This window comes from Cimex lectularius, unplaced genomic scaffold, assembly GCF_000648675.2.
Source record: "Cimex lectularius strain Harlan isolate CLEC.00 unplaced genomic scaffold, Clec_2.1 scaffold177, whole genome shotgun sequence".
Classification (NCBI taxonomy): Eukaryota; Metazoa; Arthropoda; class Insecta; order Hemiptera; family Cimicidae; genus Cimex; species Cimex lectularius.
The window spans coordinates 321,780-338,538 of record NW_019392787.1 but is presented as its reverse complement, the minus strand read 5'-3'; the positions used below and the strand labels follow the sequence as shown (position 1 = coordinate 338,538).

Sequence of the window (16,759 nt, the reverse complement as noted above, 5' to 3'; positions counted from 1 at the left end):
AGTTTAGTTATATTTTAAATCTATATGTTCTTTTTTATACAAGGTTTATATACGTGTGAAGCTTTCTTTTATAGCCTTTAACGTAGGTTTTTCGCTATTGAATTTACTTTCAGATTCCATCTTGACAACTTTATTGTTTTTATGTTCACATTTTAAAAGTTGATATGTCTTTAACTTTTTACACCTAGCTTAAATATTGTTGATGGTCGTAGACATATTTCAACAAAACTTTATTGGTACTCATTGCTTTTTTCTCCTGGCTGTTCGGCCGATTGAATAAAATCTCTTGATTGTTTATTATATTATTATTTCTTTTGGCTTTTTCATGACGAATTTTCTTATTAATTTATTTTAAAATTTTTATTTTTAATTTGACATACATTTTTTATCTAATTATTACAGTTTAAAATGCGTGTAAATTACAATTGAGAATACTATTTTATATCAGTCTAGAAGGCTGAAATTAGAAAATAATAATGGAAAATATAGACAAGATGCAAGGTGTATTCAGAAAATAATGGCAACCTTGAGGCGTAAATCAAAGCAGAACTTTGTTTTTGTTTCAATTGAATCAAGTTTTGTTTAAATTACTCACAGTTGTGTAGTCATTCAGTTTATAAAACTTGCTCAAACTAATTCATCGTATGTACTCTTAATTAAGTTCTAACACATAAAAAATATTATCATCAGTCAATCTTCAGTGTTTGGCTGCTGCCTGGGTGCTTTTTGTTAACTAAAGCCTCTTTCTATAAGATGGTGAGGTTAGTGGGTCTGTATCTTTGGTGGATTTAGTCTTTTTTATTGTTTCGGTCGGCCTTTGCGATCGGCTGTCCTTTTTCCTTTTAATCGATTTAGCGTGTTATGTTTGTACATGTCCAAATTTTCAAAAAAGTTCATATTTCGCCCTTCATGCAGGTCTGCATTTTTGAGAATTCGTTATTATTTTTTAGGTTTTGTATTATTTTCTGGGAAGTTTCATCCCATAGTCTAATTTTCCATCACTCACTATAAATGATCTTACATGTTCTTCATGTATTTCTTTTATTACCTTAACCGCTCGTTATTTCATCTTCTTTCCATTTATGCCATAAATACGGTTTTTGTCATATAACGAATTTTTGGATTTTTATTTGCAATTGTTTTTTGTGAAAAGTTAAAAGGTAAAATTATTGGAAAACGATTTGTTTGGGGTGTGGACGATAAATGTTATACCCTCTTGCTAAATGATCTATGACATTGGAGGGTAAATCCCTTGAGGTTAAGTCCAAAATCATTGTTTCATTAGTTAAATGGCCCAATTTGAGAATTGAAACGTTTGATCAGGTGTAAGGGATGTGACGTTTGTTTTTAAAACACGTTACTCATTGCTTTTTCTTCCACTTTTTCGAACTTAGGGATAAACGGACCCCACGGGCCAGAAGGCGGTTTTTTCGACTTTCGCCAAAACAAAGTCCCTCACACAAAACTAGCTCCAGGTCCAGGCTGTTTTGTCAACAATTATAATTGACTAGGCGAGTAAAAGGGGTAGGGAATCGGCGGGGAGTGCGCCGGCCCGATCGACCCCCTAAAGCCCCTTTGGTGGGGGCTTGCCCCCCTTTACGATACAGCACTACGCTCCCAGACACCTAACTTACTTTTCCTACACATAAACCAGGTGAATATAAAAACACATCACATCATCCTCCCCTTCTTAGTAGCATGCTTAGGAGAGACGTCGACTCATGCTTAGCTGACAATCCAGACGGATAAGAAGGAAATCCGTGATGCATGCTTTAGTGGGCTTTTTTCAATGTGTAAATGTCTTTTATACTGTCAGCTGGAGACTTCGAACCCTTATATTAAAAAAATAGCAAATAGATTTAGAACGAAGTGGTGCGAAAAGTTGCCCTGTGTGCTTCTTGAGTAGCAAATAGCGTATACTCTCGTAGTAACGTTCGCCGAAACCTGTTGCACTCCGGCGCCAGCCATGTTGGCTTGATCTTCGCCGATTTTTTTGTCAATGCAATTAAAAAACATACTCAAATAAAAACATTTGACTCAAACAGTACTTTATGTATAAATTTATTTGGAAATTTCAATTATTCTATACTACAAAAACAAAGTGCAAAAAGAAAAAACATTCAAACAGAACTGATCTAACCCCAATAAAATTAATCAATAAACACAAATTAATTATAGTATAAATAAGTGAAAAACTATTAACTAAAATATTCTTTGTAAAGTGTGTTACTTCAATGACCCTTTATATTTTTTTTATTTGGTCCTTACTACCTAAGACTTTGTGCAATTTAGTGATTCAGTTTTAACCTATAATTTTCATTTCTATATTTTCCATATTAAACCATTTTCTATATTAAACCAACATCCAATTTTAATTGGACTAAAAATAAGAGCTCTTGTGTAACTAGAGCTCTAGAAAAAAAGCTCACTAGAAATGTCTATACCACAAGTTAGGAAGCTGAATCATAAATTACATTAAAATATTTTTACAAAGGAAAAGCCTGAAAAAACACAATTTCCTTTTAAAATCTAAAAATTTTAAAAATAATTATTAAAAACAAAGAAAAATAGCGTCGATTATTATAAATTGCAATCAAACAAGCTTTGATTAGACTCTTGCAGTCTGACTGTGCCCATTGCTCTGCCAAATATCAAAAAACAAGTTTCGTTTCTTTTCAAATTTTCTAATTAAAAAATTAACTCGTGCAAATTAATGATATTACAGCAAAAAGCCCAACAAGCAATAAATAAGTGTTAGACTAAAATTTAAAAAAATTCGGGATAGTAAGTTGTTTTTGTATTTTCTTTCTTTACTTGTTACATTCTGGAAAGCTCAACTAAGATCTTTCAACTATTTAAACCCACGAACGTAGCCGGACCCAATATGTGACCAAAGCAGACGCGCAGACGAACACCCAGCACCAACTCTAAAATCTTTCAAGTTCAAAAATTTCGTCAACCAATTTTAGGAGGAAACCCTTAAGTATTTCATATTACAATATTTGACAACATCTGATTAAAATATAAGTAAATAAAAATTAATTAATTAAAAACCAATATACAGGATGATTTGCCTTGGTTAAATAGCACAAAAATATTTCAACGTAACAAAAAATTAGAACATTCAAAGACTCTTTATAAGGTTGTTTTTTATATTGTTTAGTCATTTTTGCAAATATTTTATTATTTTTAGTTTCGATTTTACCGAAGATTTAAAAATAAAACTTTTACACCAACGAGAACTGCGCGGGCGTTTGCAGTTATGCCATTTTGACATGATTTTCACAACATGTGTTTCTATTCTGATTAAATTTTACAGCAAAATATTTTTTTCGTTTTCCACCTTTCTGACTATATTAATTTCAATAGATTATGAAAAATGCCACTTTCAAAAAATGGAGAAATTCTTTTATAGATTATATTTAAAATGGTGTTAATGCTTCAAAATAAGAATTCGGCCTTAAAACGAATAAAAACGAAAATAAAATAAGACCCAATGTTATTCTAGTATATTCATAGAATTTACAATACATGAACTCAGACACGAAACATCTTCAAATACAAGCTTTTTAAGTTAACTGTTACACAATTATCGTAAGTATAAACATTAATTTTTTAGTCTAGATCTTGTTAGGCAAAACAGATACTATTAAATCCTATTGTTAAATTGGGTTAATAAATTTGCAATCGTTTCCATAAACTGTAAATTACCTATTATCTTATGTAATAATAAACACAATATTGATTGTAATTGCTCTGTTTTATTAATTAGTATAAAAAGTAAAATTAGTATTAGTTATATTTATTATATTATTCAGGGCATTTGAAGCATTTTAAATTTGAAAGATAATTGATTCTTGAAGTGCAAAATATTATTTAACAAAAACATTTTTAATAAAATTGCCCATCTTTTAACCAAGAAAAAATAAAAAGATGACTAATTAGCACGAATATTAAAATAAACTTAACAATTTAATGTTTTATTCTAGTTTTATTTATTTATTATGATTGTACTTTTGTATTTGTATATACAATGTATAAGAAGTCATAATTAACAAGAATCCATTAAATAACTTAATAAACATAATATAAAATTTACTCATTTAAAATAAACGATCTATTCTCCATTGCTAAAAAAAAATTGACCAAATTGAAGGGTGCAACTCCTTGGCTCCGTATAGAGAGCGCGTAGGAATGCCACTCGATATGACAATTGTGCTCGAGCAGCGAGTACCTGGGTCCCCTGTTCCGATTTTTGGAGGGAAAAGGGTTGTTTTATGTATACAGTACTGATAGTTTTGTGCCGCCGAGTAAGTGTTGAGAGGGAATATATTTATTAGCGCGAATATATCGTGTGAGATGGCGGAGTATTGATAACACCATGGACCCTCAATTAGTACAGTTATGTAATGTGTGTAAAGGGTGATGAAGGAATATGGAATTCTCCACTACCCAACTCACTTGGTACATAGGAAAGAATGTATTTAAGAATGTGTGAAAATGCTAATAAGTTTGGATTTAGGAACTACGTGCATTGTGGGTGCTGAAATGACCTAGCTGTTGATAGCCCAACCTCGGTGGCTGGACGGAGAAGACCCTGGTCTGACCCCGGACGGCCAAGATGGGTGATTCTCGAGGTCTGCCTGTAACTTTTTGTAAATTACAAAAGTTGAAATTGTCGGTGGACTGCGAGAAGTGATACACTCAACTCTGCACATGCGTGTATATGTGTTCACACATGTGCATAATTGATCTTCTATAAATCCAAATCCACATTAAATTATAAATTCACTATGAACAGTTGAAGGAATTTCTTCGGCGTTTGTAACGGCTTTAAAGTGAGATGAATCTACGTACCTCAACCACAAAGAAGTTCTGTAAAATCATCGTTTTATCATTTTAAATTAATTATGTTTATGTTCCTACTTATGGCATTGTTACTTTTTTATACAATATAAGGCTCACTAGTTTTTGCAAGTTCACTACAAAATTCAACAGTGTTTTCTTAAAATTGAAAAATGGCAAAAAGGAGGGAAAATTCAAAAGGTGCGGTTGAGATGGGAAGTTAGTGTCCGAGTGGATCGAGGTCACGATAGCTCAAGTGGTAGAGCAGCGGCGTATCTAGCCGAGGATCGTGGGTTCGAATCCCGCTCTTGCCATTGACTTTTTTATCTCGACTAAAAACCTTAAATTGTAATATATTAATTGGTCAAGCGTACCACGAAATTAGTGAATTTAAGTTTTCTTAAATATTTTATTCGAAACTTGTCCGTTAAAAATATGCTTTAAATATGAGGATCGCAATGATTTTCTAAATGTTCCCCTTCATAATTGGAATTCCCCTAAAGATGAGTTACAAATGTGTAGTGGGAGAGGGCTGATGGCGAATATAGATTATCTATCGACCCTCAATTAGTTATTATATAAGTTTAAAGTTGATGGAGGAATATCAAGTCCTCCACCACCCTAAATAAGTGAATAGTATGTAAATAGGAAAGAAGTATTGAAGAGTGATTGAGAGCTTGAATGGGAGGCTGATTGGATTGGAGGCTGAAACCACCTTGCAGTTGCTAGCCCATGAAGCCAATTCTCGGTAGCTGGTCGGAAAGACGAGATTCGACCCCAGACTGCTAACACCAGAGGTGGGTGATTCTCGAGGCCTGCCTATAATTTATTTTCAATTACAAAAGCCGGAATTGCCGGTGTAATGCCAAAAGAGATAGGCTCAAATCTGAACACGTGCGTATGTGTGTATGTGCATGTGCAGATTTGAGCTTATGTAACTCAATAATGTAAATAAGTAAATAGTCAATAAGTAAATGGAAAAATTGCCCATATCAAGTCAGCTTTTTATTTCTAGCTGCTGTTGAAGACACCATCTGATTTTTTTGGTGATCATGTATGATAAATGTAATAACTAAGATAATTATTTTGTATTCGTTTGTAAATGGGAGAACTGAAGAACATTTGTCCCAGATTTTCGACCTCACGTAATTGCATAATCACTCTTTTTATCCTTATTGTTATACCATTAAATAAGAAGGATAAGCAATAAAAGAAAAATTGTCTGTAAACTATAATCAGTATTCCATTACTTTTTCTGTATCTAAAGAGAAGAAATACTAGTCTTTCTTTCAACGTAATACTTTAGATTAATTAATCTTTTTATGTAAGGTTTTGGTTGAAATTAAAAAGTTAGTGCCACGAACGGGATTCGAACAGGCCGAAGGTTACCGACTTATTCAACCCACAGCCGTTCGAATTTTTCCTTCGCTGGAGAGTTGGTGTCCGAGTGGATCGAACTCACGATAGCTCAAGTGGTAGAGCAGCGGCGTATTTAGCCGATGATCGTGGGTTCGAATCCCGCTCGTGAAACTAACTTTTTCATTTCAACCTTACCCTTCCATAAACCTTCCATTATCCCTTAATAAATAATTAATTCAAAGAAGTAATTTTGTCAACAAACCATTAAATATAAAAATCTAGGATACTTTAACCTAATTTTCCAATAGAGATATTTCATTTAATTTTTTAAAATCCTATCCAGTATTCAGCATGGAAATTAATTGTCAGAACCAATTTCATTTGTTTTAATACTTATCAGATAGATCAAAATGTTAGATTTTCCTTTTTGCAATATTTAGTTAATAAAAATGGTTACATCTATTAGTTGGACACACATTGCAACTGACAAGGCGGCCGTAAGAAATTTTTCTAGCCAAGCTCTGAACTGTATTAAAATAAATAATAAATTGGGAGGAAAATAAATGGGCATAGATAAAAGAACTAAAACTCTACAAAACGAAAGGGAAAACATAATTTTCTTTTAAGTTAACTGAAAATGTAAAATAGAATGTAATATAACTGAAAGACAAAAGAAAGAGGGAAAAGAATGAAAAGTAAGCTTTTTTTAAATACAACAAAGCAAAATAAATATAGGACTTCCGCCTAAATAACTTTAATTTTAAAAAAATTCGCATATGTAGTTCCAAGCGCTGCAACCAAAAGAAACTTTTCTAACGCTTGTGCCACTTAACAACTTTTTAAGTTCGGCACATGTCAAAACCCATTTTCCGAGTTGTACTAGTCGAATTTCTCCCAAGATTGAATATTAAGCCAAAAGATCAAAACCGGAGTTGCAGATTATTCTTCTCTCACGTTGTACGTAATGCAAATTCAGGAAATGTACCTCACATCACTCATTAATCACACCTTTTGATAGCCCAAAAAAAAATTCTATGGCCATTAGATTCACCAATTTTTAACCAAATTACACTCACATAATGATTGTGGGTATAAATTGGTAAATGAATTATATTTTTTAATAATTTAAGCTTACTTTTGGAATTTTTTTAAAGTTGCATTTTTTGGGTTTTGCAGGTACTTAGGTACTTACAATAAACACATTTATTATTTGTACTTAGATCGTACGCATATAAAACTAACAACACGCCTGTCCTGTCTTTATTTTAACATAATTTGACGTATTTCAGGTCCATATCTGATCATGCTTGAGTTTTGATTTAATAATTAGGCAATCTACTTTGCATTATTCTAAAGAGATAAGCATATGGGAAACGAGTTTGCGGCTCACTGGCTCAGATTATTCAGCTGCTGTGCTTGCTGCATGACTATTATGAAATTTGGACGGATGTTGATGGTGGTTATACTTGAACCTTTTATCGTGCCAGATGCTCGCTTGCAAACAGAAATATCAGGAAGCTATGAAGCTCTCCTATTTTGGCGCTAAGGTTCTTCCAATTCGGTTAAGCTTTTTCCAAAGAGTGAAAAGAGTTTCAACGGCTTCTAGGACTCTAGGACGCATAGATGTTCGTGGGTAATCCCTCCCTATTCCTCCTCGTTGTTTCATTCTGGAAAAAGAACATACTTGAACTTAGAAATGTACAAAAAATCACTATTCCAATTAAAAAGAAATGACGATCACAAATACGGACGGGGACTATATGTTTTATTTAAAAAAAAAAAACACATACACAGAAAGTAAACCTAGTCTACCAAAGCCACCAAAGTTTATTCCATCGCTGTTTACTTTTTTCTATAATTTACTTCTCATTCCACTACGTCTATATGTCTCCCTTAAACCTTTCACACCTTCTGACGTAAAACCTAACCATTCTTTACTAATCTCCAATCCCACGTACAACAACTTTTCTTTCCAACAAACCTCTCTCAGAGAGTGCGAGTGATTAAGTGATGATTTTTTTTGCTCGTTGTGCTGGGTGAAGCCTTTTCATTTTTTCCCTTTTATTTTGTATTATCTCTTTATCCGTGTAACTTATTGTGCTTCGCGCAGATTGTTGCTCGATTGCTCAATTAAACAAAAATCCTAATTGTGCCATTTCAAACGAGACATCCATCAAAAGTGTTTAGTAATGAAACATTTGTAATACAAAATAATAAGTCAAAAGATACAATAAACTATACATCATGGTTCGCATCCCTCTGTCGTTTTAAGTGATATAAAATGCCCTTTCAGTATTTCCAATTTATTATTTAAGCTTATTGATGTTATCTTAGTAATTAAAATCTCTTTACCTCTAACTTTATCACTTAATTAAAGGTTTATGAAACTGAGTTCTGATAATAAATTACAAAATACGTTTAATAAAGTGCTTTTTTAAATCATTATAAAATTTGTGTATTAGGTACGGAGATAGTTACGTTTTGCCTTTTTGGCACGTCCGTAATCTGAGGCGAGGGGCCGTTCACATGGGTCGGAGATCAAACGGTTTTCCTGGTAATTCCTCTGAATCGAAGACTTTTTGTCTTGGCTGGCTCGTAGCAATCGATTTCTCGACAGAATCCTTCAAACAGGAGCAATCCTCCGCTAATTTAAATTCCACAGTTGTTTGTCCAAAAGAGAGAGGTTAGGCTGACGGCATCTACATAATCTTAGTTGTAGGCGCTCCGTCACGTATTGCCAACGGTACATAAATACATAAATGATACCTTACGCCGGGATAGAAGGCCCGTGGTGGATCATGACGTTGAATACATCAAAGGCCGGGGGTTTTCTTAAAGTGAAGGCACTGAACTCCTTTTTTATCTTCAATTTTACAAGACGGATTACCGATCCGCCAACGTATGGGATTCATAACCGAGATTCGGAAATCGGTCCTTCTCTCGCTCTCTCTCTCTCTCTCTCTCTCTCTCTCTCTCTCTCTCTCTCTCTCTCTCTGCCGCGATGTTTAAACACAAACTCTCTCTCAAAGGCCGGCCTGGAAAGTAAACATATCTCCAGAGGTTTAATCCACTTTTTGGTCAATATTTGTTTCTACAGTTTGAGACTGACAGCAAGAAATTGAAGTGAATGAATTTTCTTAATATAGCTTTCGAGCCTTCATACTCATAACGCAGATTGTGAAAATCTTTATTCATTTTCCTCATTGACTTATCAAAATTTTAAACATGGTCATCATTTTTATATTTGTCTTCTACATCTTATTTTCTATTATCGATAATCTTTCTTGGGCTGGGACCACATTTCAGAAGGTATAACGTATTTCATAAATACAATTCATATTTTTGGGTAACATTTGCGCCATAATCATTCAGAACATGTAAATGTAACAGAAAATTATTTTTTAAATTGTTGAACTTTATTACAAATATCGTTTTTTAACCGTATTTGACATATTAGTCTTTTTTTATAGTACATGTATTATTTTATTATTTTTATAGTACATGTATTATAGTACGGCATGGTTAATCCTCTTATAGTTCTTGATACAAATCTATGAAAAAAATTAATTTCCGCTCTTACCTGTCTTCTTTCCAAAAGAAATCTGTATTTTTTCTACAGTAGCACTTTTCAAAAGGTGAAATTTCTCCATGTTGCTTGTAGGTTGATGAACCTGAAATTTGGTCGTTACCGATTATTTTAGTCTACCTATCCTCGCTGGGTAGATCTGTCAGTCATGTTTTCGACAATTCGCCATTTTCAGAACTTGAAGCCAGAAATGACCGATGTCCTCCTCCCTGAATATAAAATGTCTATGATAATGATGATGAAACTAAGAGTAAGCAGGGGCTCCAAATTATGTCCTCAATACTACCCTCCTAGGACCTGAAAATCCCATTTATCCAAAAATTTATTCTTCAAAAAGTTACCAAGTTATACAATAATTTCTCCCATCACCCAATAGCCTCACCCAAACCTTATCAAACAGAACCCATCCCTACAATCCTATAAAGCGTCTTAAGATAAAATGGCCCCGTGAACATCTTTTCTGAGCAGTAGGCAACAAAGTTTATTTAGTGAAGTGAAGTGGGAGAAAAAGTGATTATTTGCTCCTTCAATATAAATATGTAAACACAGTTGACTTGTTAATTCGAAACTTGATAATTCGAAATCCTCAGCAAGTCACTTCGGTAAATAAACTATAAAAAAATCCGTGCATTTTGATACACTCGGTAATACTAATTAATTTTCGTAACAGTGGGAGAAAAACCATGCCTTTAATAAAAATGGAGTCACTTCCCATCCTTAAATTTGCACATTTTCTTTGATATATTTCTCGAAATTTTCATGTATTGTTTATTTCCTTACAACCTAAATTTTCTGTGAATTTACTCTAGTCTGTTATGTTTTGCAGTCATTGTATTGACAATTTGTTCTCAGCACTGGTCACTTCGGAAAACCATTTAAACAAGTTGAAACAAAAACCACTTCACGATTTTTTAATAATGCGTAATAATGTGCAACTTTACAGTTGAAGTATTTTCTCTTTTTCTTTCCTTTTACTATGTTTTACATACGTACAATTTAAGTGATAGTTTGGAAAAATGCATATCAACTCTTAACAATTTTGTTTCTTTCCTCTTGATAATACGAATTCTTTCTGTGGTCCCTTGGGTTTCGAATTATCATGAGTCGACTGTAGTTGTAAATTTATGTATCATCAAATTACATATTATACTAATAATTGCAGATTGTAATAAAACATAGGGAAAAACTTTTAAATGCAATTTGATTTTTTAGACATATTAAAGTGTATTCCACTTGTCTATTTGTAAATATCTTTAAAAAGATATGTTTTTTTACTATTTTTATTATCAGTTGTTTCGTTGTAGCAAGTGAATTAGAGAAGATATTTTACGTCTAAAATATAATTTTTATGGCAATTTGACTTAACTCATTTTACCAGCCTAGCAAATAGGGAATAGCTCCTTAAATGGTGGTACGATAATCGGCAAGTTTTCTAAATTTGTGTTAAAAACTCGATAGCTGTCGGTTCATAATGAAATAAGTGCTGGAAAGTAAACATTTTTACTAGGAAATCTACATTAAATTTGTGGAAAAAAGATGAAATATGAACACCGACATAACCTACTAACGAGAAAACTTAATCAAGATCTGGTCAAACTCAGGGCTAAAATTTAGAAACAATTGTACACTACTTCGCATACTAAAACAAACAATTCCTAATGGTACTGTACCCGTAAGATCCTGGCATATAAACACCACAATCCACTTATACGTATTGATAACACTTGGCAAAAAAGTATTTCCGACATTAGCTAAATTATTTTCAAAGCATCTTTCAACTATATTCATTCCACATCATTGTACTTGACCAGAATCACTGGCATAATATTGAACATGACTGGAATATACACCTGCAACTTTCTCCTTTTTCCCCTAAAGCGTTTACTCCATCAGACACTATAAAACAACTAACTCGTCCAAAAGCTCCAGGATATAATTTATCTGCAACACAAATATTACAAAATTTGCCCCACGAGGCTTTAACGTATCCATACAATGAACTTAGGTCCATGAAATTTCCATTGTAATGGAGCTTCTCAATAGTTAAAATGATTCTAAACCTTCTGGTCTTTCCAGTTCCTATCGGCCCATTAGTCTTCTATCTATCCTTGAAAAATCCCAACTTTTCAGATGATTATTGGCAATAATTAAAAATTCTAATATTTGTTTATAAATAACCTAATCATCATTTGGGATTCCGCTTATTTCACTCAACAGCTCAACATTGCTGACAATATCGCCTCTTCCCTTGGAAAAAAAACATTGCTAGGGTGTCTTTCTTGATTTAGAATAGGCCTTCGATCCAGTCTGGTATTCGGACTTGTTTTGGAAACTGAAGAACATCCTCTCTCATATATACTATCTCATACTGAGAGCATATCTGACGGACGGATTTTGCCGAGGAATTGAATTCCCATCTTACATACGCATTAGAGTGGGTGTTCCTCAAGGAAGCTACTGGTCCGTTTCTATTTTCAATTACACTGCAGATATATCATACAATGCAGTCTAAAATTCTCCTTCAAATTACAAATGCTCCTTTTTATGTTTCAAATCACACTACTCAAAACGACGTACACATCCTGTTTTCCTCATCAAAACCCGCCATAAAAAATTTCATCAATCACTGAGCATTCAATCTACGCAGTTACCACACCCAACCCTACCAAAAAAATCCTCTAAGTCGATTGAATCGAAAGTGGCTCCGGAAATTTCCCAAGGAGCGAAGATTGGCAAGGCTTCAGTGTGAAGTTGTGCTGTCACTGCGCAACTTCTTCAACAGGTGACGCAAACGACAAAGGCATCATATATGAAAATATTCAATTAATATTTTTAGTTGCAAATATCAAATAAATACAATTCAAAAGTGAGCACGATAAAAACTGTTACTACAAAAAGAGAATTTTGTACCAAAGGTCATAGCTTTAAAATCTTTTTTTTTAATTATCCAGTATGACTCCGAGGTTTCAGTCAGGCACAGCAATAGAAGATACGTAAAATATCAATACAAAAAGAAAAGTAATATTGAGTATAAAACTTGGATATAAATATCTGTTCAGCAGAAAAAAAAATTACTACAAATCCAACAACATTCTTGAAAGAAAACAAATTGACCTTTTCCCAAGGTAAAAAAAAGGTTTACCCCCTTATTACAAAACTGTATTCAATTTTATTTGATCTTTTTCAAAAGTGTATTCCACGAATCGTGTGTATTCGGATGAAAGGTGGAACCCGTATAATGAACACATTTCGAAAGCCATCAATAGAAAATCCAAATGAACCCGGGTATTATAACTTCAGTCTACGTTCAAAGATCACGTTGTGTAGTTGAACCACCTTTACACACACTCGGTGAATCAGGCTTTAAATATCCAAAGCCGTTAGAACTTTCCAATCAAGTTACAATACCCTCGCATAAATTGTGCGGTCTAATCTCACTTTTCCTCGTTCCAATCAACGTCACTCTAATAACACATTTGATATACTAAAATATTTTTTGTAATTGACAATTCCTGCTGTTTAAATAAATAATTAAAAACATACAAATATAATAGTGTTTTTTATGTCAATCTTTGAAATTGCTATGGTTCGCAAATAAATTATTGTCAATATAAAACACTTTCAAAATAATTTTTAGAAAAATATCTAATCTACTTATGTTGAACCGGCATAGGGTCACTAATTTGGTCCGTCTTCACTCGCAGGTTTGTCCAGTTACTCAAACGCGTTTCGGCATTGCGCCATCTTCAGTGTAAATAAACTCTAATTTACCTATTCCGAAACGTATTTTTGTAGTAAAATAGTATGATTCAATTGTGATTGTATGGAATCTGTTATATTAACTAAGTGTCTCATTGTACGTACTTCCTGTTCTGGAAGAGTGAATTCAAAACCGTTTTACTTGCATCGAAACAAACAGTCGAAAATTGTTTACTTCCTTTTCACCATTCAATTCATACAGCGAACAAGAGGCAACGTTTCATTTTCCCACTCCGACACAGTATCTGGCCTCTGTTTCAAATATTCAGCTGTCAAAACAAGTTTACACCGTCGGCTTTTGTGGAAAAGGCTTATAATTTCAGGATAGCTGCGGAGTCAGACTGTGATTAGTTAGGTAGGTAAAAATATTACGACGTTTAACATTTTAAAATCGAAAATAAATTCACATTTTATGTGGACTGAGTTTTAGTCAAATTTAATCAATAATTCATTAACGTTCTACCTTATCTGAGGAAATTTCAATATGGCAGCGTTCAAAAATACCATTCTACGATCGATCGATTGATCCTTAAATGGTGTGCTTAGTAATTCTACTGACCCAGTTCTGTCATTACATTTGTGTTATTCTGATTCATAGATCAAATAACAAATTAAGTGTTTTTTGCATCGGCTTTGCATGTTTGTGTGAAAAATGCTTTTAGGTCGACAGGTTTAAAATCAAATGATAGTTTCGCCCAAGAAAACATTTTAAACTTAACGATTCACCTATTACGCGAAATGAAAATAAATGTCCTTACTTAGAAATTATTGAAAAGGTTCATTTCTCTCCGATTGATCCCTATTGAACTATTGTCATACATGTAGAACTCATTGTCCATTGTTGTGCTATCTATCTTTTTAAAAACGGATTGTCGCCATGGTGTTTTAAAAGGAAATCAAAAACAGTAATGCGGTCCCACAACAGAACATGGTAATGGACTTCTACTGTGTCACGATTATTTATTTTTTCCCTTTATTTATTCTTTCATTGCCTTCATGGCGGTTATACAAAAGGATCTTTGAACGTGAAAATCACAGAAATATTGCATAGACAATTGTTCGTATTTTGGTTATTTTCTATGAGTTACATCTCCCTATCCTCGATGTTTTAGATTGTGATATTTTAGAATGACGTCCTATTGAGCAGTTGATAAGGGAATAAGCAGTGTGAGAATAGGACAACTGTCCTGTTCTTCGTTCACATTTTATACTTTCATAAACTTTAAGTGGTTTTTAGTTGAGATGAAAAATGGCAAAAGGAGGGAAAACTCATAAGGTGGGGTTGAGATGGGGAGTTGATGTCCGAGTGGATCGAGGTCACGATAGCTCAGGTGGTAGAGCAGCGGCGTATCTAGCCGAAGGTCGTGGGTTCGAATCCCTCTCGTGCCATTGGCTTTTTTTCATCTCAACTAAAAACCTTAATTAATTGTAATGTATTAATTGGTCAAGCGGACCACGAAATTAGTGCATTTAAGTGATATGTTGGTATATTTGCGGATCTCAAAGCTTTTGAAAAGATTCGTCACTATGGGTTGTTGTTTAAGCTCTACCTGCCCATTACTTCCTTATTCTACCTTGCTAGAATTGCTGGCCGGTTTCTAGGCGTGTGAGGGTTATACACACTCTGCTATTTTCTCAATTATTGCCGTTGTCCCCAAAAATACATCGTAGGTCTTATTCTTTTTACTAGAAATATATATGACACTTCTACTTTTTGGGTTTTTTATATCATTTTGGCTATATCCTATTTTGTTCTATCAGACGCGTTTCAGCTTGTTGCTAGGGAAGTTGAACTGAGAAGTTGAAAGACAGATAAACAAAAATGATCGGGAACAACCAAAATACAGTGAAAACACTTGTCAGACCCCAGGAGGTTAATTTAACGCTGTTTCCACTGCTGCCATCAAATTTACAATAGGATTAATATATTCTGAGATAAGGGGCTTTATGGAAAAAAAGATATAAATAACCTGAAAAGTGAAATATGTCGAATACAATAAAGATATTTGATACCAATTTGAAATGTAAGGTATCCTCTTGAAGTGTTGTCTATTCACGTGGCAGGCACCTTGCATATAGTATTCTCACTTAGTACATCTTGATGACGAGAAACTGACTTGAAACCTTCACACTAGCTTTATGGTAGATGGTATCTTAATTTAAGTTCTCTTGGGAGGGCGTCAGCCGAGTATTAAAGATATCAGACTCTCGGCTCATAGGATCGTGGGTTCGACTCCCACCATCACCTCAGAAAATTCTGTCCCCTCCGGAAAAAATTCTATTCATCAATACTGTATCAATTCCTTGTCTACACTTCTTAACATCCTTAATGTTAGACTACTGTAAAGAAATTGACCATGCGATTGTTTAATTAGTGCGTAATGAAATTTAGCATTTAAAATCATTGGGTGATAATTCTCTCATTGAAACACAGCACAGTAACTTCCAGCTAGGTTATTCTCGTAATATTTTATTTCAGTTGTAAAAATTTATATTAAGACTAAAAGTTTAATTTAAAACAAATGTCTTATTTACTTAAAAAGTATGACATGAGGTAATTGTTTGTATGAATCAATTTGACCTTTGGGCGGAAGAAAATAAAATTTGTCTTTTACACGATGCATCATTGTTTAAGGCAGGTTAGTGTAGAGTTATAAACGGGGGGAACGGCGAGAAGTAGAAAACAATTGCCAGGGTCCAGGATTATGCCAGGGCACGGACTGGTAAATCCAAGGGCTGTTCCCATCCCTAGGGACAAATGATCTTTCCAGGGGCTTCTTCAGACGATAACGCCGCCCCGCCTCGCCCTTTTAAACAAATTTCACCAACTTGTCATCCCTATCCTGCTTCGTTCTGACCATTTTTTACCACTCTTGTAAAATACCTAATCTATGTTAATAAAATAGGCGTCAAAAAATGAGTTTTACAGATTGAATCAGTGTAAATTGATTTATCACTTTTTTCTAAATCCTCTGTCTCCTGACAATTATTCTTATCGATAAAACTGCCGTTTTCGTTCGAAATTTGTTTTTAAATGTCTTTTCGTTTTTATAAATTATCTTTCAATTAATTTGTTTTACTTAGTTCTGTTTTATCATTAAAAACAGTATTGATTGTTTTACATCATTTTGGTCTATCCATGTTGCTTAGTTGTCAGGCGTGTTTTGTCACAACACCAGTTCAGTGGTTGATCAGAAGAAGAAGGGTGAA

At 33.6% G+C, this 16,759-nt stretch overlaps 1 protein-coding gene across 2 annotated transcripts in view; it reads left to right on the top strand.

The window, feature by feature from the left end:
* The first annotated feature begins 1,618 nt into the window (after nucleotides 1-1,618).
* The window catches only part of LOC106660968 (atrial natriuretic peptide-converting enzyme), a 43,772-nt gene continuing 28,631 nt past the window's right edge, over nucleotides 1,619-16,759 (top strand). For both annotated transcript variants that reach the window (XM_024227859.1, XM_024227858.1), the window contains exon 1: nucleotides 1,619-1,654. The gene's annotated coding sequence lies outside the window, so the exon portion shown is untranslated. The remainder of the gene's footprint in view (nucleotides 1,655-16,759) is intronic.